We start from the raw sequence: 9,244 nt of genomic DNA on the forward strand, positions 1-9,244 counted from the left end.
CTCCAAACGGAGATTAGCATCCGCAAGGGTGTGAACTTCGGGATACATCATCGTCTCCTCGTGCCTCGGTTATCTCTTACCCGAGCCCTTTACTTATGCACTTTACTTTGTGATAGCCATATTGTTATTTGTCATATATCTTGCTATCACTTTGTTGCTTACCTTGCTTAGCATAAGTTGTTGGTGCACATAGGTGAGCCTAGTTGTTGTAGGTTTTGTGCTTGACAAATTAACCGCTAGGTTTATTCCGCATTTGTTCGAGCCTCTACCGTAATTATTTTAAAACGCCTATTCACCCCCCCCCCTCTAGGCGACATCCACGATCTTTCACCATATCGGTGGGACCGATTGCAACATCTCGATGAGACCGAAGTGATTGCAACAAGTCACAGAGAGCTGGCAAAGCCATCTCGGTGGGACCAAGATCCGTATCGGTGGAACCGAATTGTTAGGGTTTTGGCAGTGGCTAAGTCCAGATGAACTCGGTGGCTTCGGGTATGAAATATCGGTGGAGCCGAGTTGGAAATTAGGGTTTGGACATATTTGGAAAGTGGCTAAGGGTTTTGGAGCAATATCACTAAGTACTTTTGAGCAAGTAGATCATTAAGCAACACCTCCTCCCCTTTTAATAGTATTGGTTTTCCTATGGACTCAATGTGATCTTGGATCACTTAACCAAAATGAAGAGTCTTGAGCTTTTGCCAATCCTTGTCCTTAGCATTTTGAAGGGGTCCACAATCCTCTTGTCCTTTTCACACCACTGTTGAACTTGTCTAATAAAACTATTAGTCCAACAAAAGATATGTTGACATTAATTATCAAAATCACCAAGGGAGCACTTTTGGGTAATTAACGACAACATACATCAAAGCTTCAAGTAATGATATGATGAGTAGTGCATTTAAAGCTTTGGATAAACATGTAACTTGCATAAGCTCCCCTTACATGTGTGCAGTCATGGCTTAGAAGCACTACAAGGAAAGGGCTTATAGGTGAACCCCAATGAGTGGCGGGCATGGTGGGGCACCCGCCACTTCTAGTTAGCAAAAGTAACTGTGATGGGTGCTAGAACGTGATCGCCAGAGGTACTGTGCTAGCAGTCGCGGGTGACACACAACACCCGCCAAAAACAAGCGGCGCTGAGGGTGGACACATGATGAATGCGATCGGTGGCGGTTGTGGAGAACTGCTCGCCACTACTCTGCGAGGCACCAGTGGCGAGCGTACCAACTGCTCGCCACAGTTTAGTGGCTGCAACAGGTACAAAAAGAATATGTATGCATACTTTACCTATGGCGGGTACGCCAGCAACCGCCACGGCTAAGTTAGCTGTGGGGTCGTCCCAAATCAAATCAGCGGTGCCGCTCGCCATGCCAAAATAGCGTGGCGGGCAATCTGAATCGCCCGCCACATTAGGCGAACTCAACAGCCCGACACGCACCCTTCCCCCTCCCCAACTCCTTCACTCCCTCATTCTCGCTCACCCTCCATCGATCGGCTCATCCACGCTGCCGCCGTTGGCCTCGGCGTCCGGCGCCGCCGTCGCCCTTGTCGTCCACCGTCGCGAAAATTTGTGGTCATTTTAAGGATGTACAAAAATAGACCATGTTGAACTGGCGGGATAGGCTAGAAGGCTCCGTCTTAGAGCATTTTGTTTCTCCACATTCTTGAAATGACCCCAATTTTTTACATGGACTTGTGTGGCCAACTACAGTCACCATGCCAAGTTGTTTTGATTTTCCACAAATTTAGCATTTTCTTGAGTTTTCCGGTCAAAAAAAGACAAAAAATGCCTGGACTTGTCGCGACTTGCATACGCGGTCAAAAATCATTCAAGCATGACATGGATATGCACTATGGGCATGCCCACCAGCTTGCAGAAGTTGGGGTTATTTCAAAAATGTCCAAAAATAGATCAAGTTGATCGAAGGGTGTTTGAGTAAGTACAAGGGCTCCGTCTGAGAGCACGTTATTTCTGGACATCCTTGAAATGGCCCTAATTTTTTTCATGAGCTTTTGTGACCAAATTCAAGGCACGATGCTAAGTTATTTTTTGTTTTCAACAAGTTCAACACTTTCTGGAGTTTTCCCAGTGAAAAAGACTGATACATGGCCGGACGTGTCGCAACATGCAAACGGTGTTGGATTTCAGTCAAACAATGCATGGATGCCTAACATGGGCTTGCCCTTCTACTTGCAAAATTTGGGGTCATTTATCCATGGTCCAAAAAAACCACCAGTTGAGAGGAGTGTGCCAGACTAGGCCACCCGAGTGCATCCGTGAGCATGTAATTTTTTCAAATTCAAATGTTTTTGTTATTTGCAATATCCGTCATTATCAATCAACATGAACATTTTCTTGTGTTCTAATCATTTCTTGAAAGTTTTCAACAATTTTAAAATTTTAAGTTGTGTACACGAATTTTATGAACTTGAGCACTTTTTCCAAAATTATTAACAACTCCAAACAATTGATGAAAAATTGCAAAACAATTTTTTTAAAACATTTAGAAACTTTTTTTGAAACAAAAAACATTTCATAAATTTGTGAATACAAATTAGAAAACGGGAACATTTTTTAAATTGTAAACAATATTTGAAAACAAGAATATTGTTTGGTATTCGAAACGATGTTACAATTTTTTGAATAGGTTTTAAAAAGAATAATAAATTTCAAAAAGGAGATAAATAAATTAACCAAAATACAAGGAAACGAAAACTTAGAAAAGAGAAAAAATGCTTAGGCCTTCACCCAACTAGGCGATGGCATCGATCCCAACAGTCGCCTGTTGCGCCGGCCTAAGCATTCACGGATTTGAGAAAAGTTCATCAACTTTTTTAAAAATGTTCAGGATTTTGAAAAAAAATCCTGTGGGTTGGTCTTGTTTTTTTTCACGACTAAAACCCGGTATAAAAAAACAGGATTTTTTTAATTTCGTTTCTGCTTCCAAATATTCTAAATAAATATATTACAAAAACATTTAAATAAATTTTTTTGAAAAAATGTTAACCAAGCATTTGAAAATTGTTAAATTTGTATAGAGAAAATGTTTCTCATGTGTACAAAAAACATATAATGTGTGTGAAAAAAGTTGAATATGTATTTAAAAAAGCTAATTGAAGCATTTGAAAAAAAGGTAAGCAAGTATTTCAAAAATGTTAATCAAGCATTTAAAAATGTAAATGTGTATAGGAAAAAATGTTGAACATGTATTTAAAAACTGTTAACCTTTTATTTGAAGAATGTCAATCCATGCATTTGAAGAAAATAAATGAATGAAGCATTTGGAAAATATTAAATTTGGATAGAAAAAATGTTGATCATGTATATAAAAAATGTTAAAATTTATTTGAAAAATGTTAACCAAGCATTTTAAATATGTCAAATGTGTATAAAAAATGTGTGATGATGTATTCATAAAAAGTTAAACTTGTATTCGAAAAGTGTTAATCAAGCATTTAAAAATACGAAGTGTGTATAGAAAAATGTTGCCCATGTATTTAAAAATGTTTATCTTGTATTGAAAATTACTAACATGTATTATAAATATATATTAGATGTATACCAAGAAGCCCCTCAAAAGATATATACCAAAAAATGTGTATAAAAAACTGTGAAAACCGAGAGAAAACCCGATAAACATGAGCCAAACACTACTCAAGAAGAAAAGAAAAAATCCGGTGAAAATCAAGAAAGAAACAAAAGAAAGAAAACAAAAACAAAAGCCCCCGAAAACCAGTGGAATAGACGGCTCTTTTACCAAGTTAGTTGCGCCCTACATTTTTGCCACATGGTCCATAGTGAGCTAGTTGTTTGTGGCTCAACCCTTGATCTAGGGAACCTGGGTTTGATACCTGGCATCTTCAATTTCTCCACTATTTATTTCCCTGCCCTCTCCATTTTCTCAGCTATTTATTTTATTGAGTGTTCGCTAATGGGCCAACCTTTTAAATGTTCGCTAGTGGGCTGGTCCGTACCGGGTGACGTATTTTCAAAAAGGATCATCATACCCTTTATTATAAAAAGGTATGGACGGATCTTCCCCGTTGATGTGTTAGGGGAGGAGTGTACCGAAGCAGAAGTGAAAATCACTTGGATGTGTCTTCCGGCGTGCATCCACATGGTCGAAGAACTGCAAAAAGGTGGAATCGTGGAACACCTGCTGTTCCTTTGCCCGGATTCTAAGGAGACATAGGCCTGTGGTCAGGGGCGCCAAATTTTAAGAGTTAATTACATGTATGGTACATGAACTTGCATGAGGGGTACAAATTCATACAACAATTTGAAAAATGATACAAATTCATCACACAACTTGTATTTTAGGTACAGTTAGATACATTTTCGTTCTTGCCGTCAAGTGCGCCGTTAAGTCTGCCTAGTGGCTCACCACCGTGGCAGCAGGCCCCTTCATTGTGTGGGTCCCACATTTTAGTGAGGGAGAAAGAAATAGAAAATGTTGTATGAGAGACGTAGAAAATGGGTGGTGCGGCTCTGGGTTTCGAATTTGTCAATGGCGATGAGATGGAAAGAAATAAGGATGGAGTAAAATGTGAGATGCAAGGGAGTTCAAAACCGAGCACATGCACTACATTGCTTCTCCACACACAAGAGCTAACCGAGCCTATTGAAGAGTTGAGATGTTAAATAATTTGTGTCTCTCCTTTGTCAAACAATTGCCATCTAAGCTGGCTTGGTCATTCAGGTTACACAGGACGCTACAAGCTCTACGGTTTGAAATTCTGCGCAGATAACTTTCTTGTTCCAATTTATTTCTCTTGTTGTTGTATATAGAAAATTTAAATGTCAAGCCTTAACCTGATGTACCATCGGAAATCCAATTTAGCTCCCGGGAGCACGTGCTCCTACGCCCGAAAAATGATTTTTGAAATGTAAAAAAAATCCCAACAAACTTTTTATGTACTCGCAGCCACGTCCAAATGCTACCTGCAAAGTTTTAGGCAAAAAGGTTAAACATTTTGGCATGTGCATAAAAACATAACACATTAGACACCAAAAGTTACCCTAAAATGTCACCCTGAATTATTATTTTTCAATCAGCGAAACACTACTACTACGTTTCCTTACGAAAATTGTCAAGCATGTTTGCGGCACTAACACAAATTCCACAAAAAACCACTTTTTTTACATTTACCACCTTTTGAGTTACTGTACATCCGGTAGCAAATGCTCTCGGGAGGCAAAACGCCTACCGTTCTTGTGAGGTGAGGCATGGGGTGTGATTGCCATTGCAACATTTTATGTTTCAATTTATTTCTCCCAATCCCTCAAAAAGTCACCCGCAATGTTTTTTTGTTTCGATGTATTTACCCCGCTAAAGGATATACAAATATTATATGTCTAACTTAAACTAGAAGCTGCATTTTTTGTTTCAATTAATTTCTCCCAATCCCTCAAAAAAATCATCCGCAATATTATTGGTTTCAATTTATTTATCTCGCTAAAGGATATACAAATATTATATGTGTCTAACTTAAACAAGAAGCTGCATTTTTTTTGTTTTAGTTTATTTCACCCGATCCCTCAGATATATAAACATAATACCCAAGCCTCTATTTCTGAGGACGATTTTGCGCTGAGACTTACCCACTTGTTTGACCGCGACCTGCTAGCTTACCGAGTGCAGGCACGTGTATTTAATTGGGATACTGGCGTGTACAATTACCCCGTAGCTGTAAATTCTCGATCAAAATTTTGTTAACTTGGATCGCGACTCGATGGGTGCCCTTAGCGATTTTTCGTGTGGGCCATATTGTCGCGTTGACCTGGCTGCGTACGGTTCCTTCGGTGGTCGCGTGCATGTGTGGCCTGGTTGTTTCTCACGATTTGCCTGCTTATTGCGTCCACGTCTTGGCAGCGGGATGGGCTTCTCCTGTTGCGCTAATTTTTTGGCATGGGCCTTCGTGCCTGCTCGGCTGCATGCATGGCCCGACATGTGCTGCCTTTCTCTTGCTGTAGCGCGATCGGCCGCCTGCGTGTGTCACGTCTACGCGCACTCGATTCTTTCGTCAGTACCGCCTTGGTCGCCCCCTCCAGAAGCACCCTCGCTCGATGCTTCGCCTCTTTTGGATGCGGCGGCCGCCTTGCCGCCCTGCCGCGCTTCCCATCGCGAAGGCTCCAGCGGAATCCGGTGCCACATCGTTTCACCATCTTGTCTGCCTATAAAATCCTCCTTGCCTCTCCTCTGGAGCTCACAACGTCGCCTGCGTTTCGCAAATCATCACGGTGCAAATACCGTCACCTCTGTCCTTGCCGCCGGCCCGTTCTTCACTGGAGTCTCAACCGCCATGTTCCGTCTCTCCTCCCAGCGCCGTCGTCGTATGCCCTCGGCGCCACCAGGTTGATGGCATGCGGGGCTGCGCCAGGAGGCCACGCCGCGGAGGGGCTTGCTGCCGCGGCCAGGTCGCTACAGATCCCCGTGGCTACCGCCGCAAACCCCTACGCCTGTCGATATACGCCCATGGGCCATGGCTCTTCAGACGCTTTGGCTAGGAGACTAGGACGGTGGAGGCTACCATGGAGGCATGGGCGATGGTGGGAGGAACAGAGGCGGTAGTGACGGTGGACCTGCTGGCTTCCGGTTCATCCTGCTTCGGAGCGTATTTGCGACTTCGCGTCGTCCTTCTAGGGTCGAGCAGCCATCATTAATCGGTGCGTAACCCGGTGGAAGGCGTTCTGCAGCTCGAGGTTCTGCTGCGTTAATGACAGAGGGTGCGTTGATGATCAACTATCCGACGTTCACTCATCGCGACGAGCTTGGCATGCCGGTCGTCGTTCTGCTCGCCATGCAGATCATGGTTAGTTTGGTCTAGCTGTTTGCTTCTGAGATATTTTCTTTTCTTTTCTTGCGTGATTATTGAGTGTTGCGTGTTTGTTTTCTTGTTTTGTGCAGGAGTTGTGTTTTTGTAGCATGAAGATTTGCCTGTCGATTCTTCATACCATCGGCGTCGTCGACAACGGCCAGGGCGCGGCGGCGGCGGCTACACATGAAGCCGAGCGGCGGGCTGAAGGGGAGGACACCTGCTGAAGCACAGACTCCGGCGGCGACTACCATGCTACAGAGGCGACCCTTGATGGCGTGAGGCGTCGGCTCTAGCTACAGGACAGCCTCGTGGTGGCGAAGGAGTCCGCGGACCCGGAGGATGACTTCCCGGCGAGCATCATGGACGCGATGATCGCGGCCAACGACAACCTCTGGTCGTCGCTGCGGGTCTCCGGCCAGGAGTTGCTTGGGTGCAACGTACATCGCCCTCAACGCCGCCAAGCACCGCCGCGGCATCGTCGCCGCATTCCGGCACACCTAGCTCAAGTACCGGCGTGAAAGTCCATTAGAGACGGAGCGGCGTGTCGCAGCATCAGTCCATGTCGTCAGCAGTCAAGGAGTCCGGCAGGTTCAGATTGAAGGGCAGCTCCACTCGCCCACACCCATCCCCAGGCAGGCTGCGGTTGCGCCGCCGCAACATCAGCACGTCGAGCAAATCATTGGGTCGTCGACCTTGTCGTCAGGCAGCGCGCACATGAACCGCCGCTCGAATCCTGAATATTTGCAGGAGAGCCGTCTGTTCATGCCCGACACGTGTGGTGGTGATCGACTTGGTGGTCCATCTGCGGTTGCGTGACCGCGAGTTTTCTCTCTCTGTACTGTAGGTCCGTAGGGTCCCGTTAGGTCAGTTTGCATTTCTTTCTTTGTAATCTGGTTCATTTTATGTAGTGCATGCAAGCAGGAAAAAAGGAAAAATGCCTGGACCAAACAGCGAGAGAACAAAACGATCTCCGATGTATATGCATGTAGACACATCATCTCCTACTCCCATGCACGTGGTCACATCAACCCCATTCACGCCCAACCAGTGCATGCAGCAACTAATTATTCATGTATGGCGGACAAAGGTCATTTGACAAAAAAATAGAGATACAAATTGCTAGGTGCATCCCAAATTAGAATGGCGGATCCACAATTTTCATCGAGTATCCAAACTATAACTCAAAAAAAAATCCAATCACTTGAGGAAGAAAGAAACACACGACTATATGAAATATCAGAATAAATACTGGACCAACGGATCTAGCTCATGTCAGTGATATTATGCCATAGTTGCAAAATGCCTCTTTATTAGCATTAGGATTTGAGAGCACCGGATACATTCATCTCTAGGAAAGAAGTTAATTTCTCTGAACTTGAACTGTTTAAAAATTAAGTTTGTAATTAAATTAATCTATTGCAGCGGCAAGTTGTTTCGAGTTTATATTCCTTTTATGAGAAAAAATCTGTTTCATAAATCATTGATAATATTTGAAGAAGAGAATATAACCTGAGCCTTTCGTAGTAGGCACTTTTAATGAGTAGTATGAAAGATGGTGATAGCATTGACCATCTTTGGTTGGTATTCTTTGACTATTTGGATGCAACTGAGAGTGTAACCTTTGGCAATATGAAATATAACATGCATTTGGTCGATTAACCATCTCTCTTGCCACAAACAGAAATATAGCAATCTAGCATTACTATCACGCGGTGCATTTCATACCGACGCATCAACGGGGCGCGGCGTGCCGCCGCGCGGGCATAGCTAATAATATTCTACCAAAAAGTATGTACGTGAGCTGCCAAGCAGCAAGCCATATTCATGGGGAATGCAAAACTCAAATGTATGATACATGAATAATATCAACATTGATTACCCCAAAAGCTACCAGCGGGTTCACGGGCACGCCCTCATATCCAACAAGGCTAAGTACGTCCCCAAGAAACTTCTCGGATCTCTGTGAACCTCCTGGATCTCCCGTTGACAAGCAACAAATCAATCACCACATCCGATGCACAATAAAAAAGATACCCAACCTTATACTTCCTCCATTTCACAATATAGTGCGCCCGCGCTTTCTGAGATTTAAGTTGACCATAAATTTAACCAACGAGACCGACCGCGGCGGGAGCAAAAATTATATCACTGAATTCATATCGAAAATACGGATTCGGTGCCATAATTTTTACTCCTGCCATGGTCGGTTTTGTTGGTTAAATTTACGGTCAAACTTGAATCTCGGGAAACGCTGGCGCACTACATTGTAGAATGCAGGGAATATGTGAGAGGGAGAAACCGCATAATGTATCCATGAGGTCCCGCACCCGTCGGTCGACCTCGTCCTCGAGGAAGACGGGTTGCGGACGGAGTCAAGGAGCACCTCAACAGCCTGTGGCATTCATGCCTTGAGCGTGTCGTA

This window comes from Triticum aestivum, unplaced genomic scaffold (genome assembly GCF_018294505.1).
Source record: "Triticum aestivum cultivar Chinese Spring unplaced genomic scaffold, IWGSC CS RefSeq v2.1 scaffold22273, whole genome shotgun sequence".
Lineage (NCBI taxonomy): Eukaryota > Viridiplantae > Streptophyta > Magnoliopsida > Poales > Poaceae > Triticum > Triticum aestivum.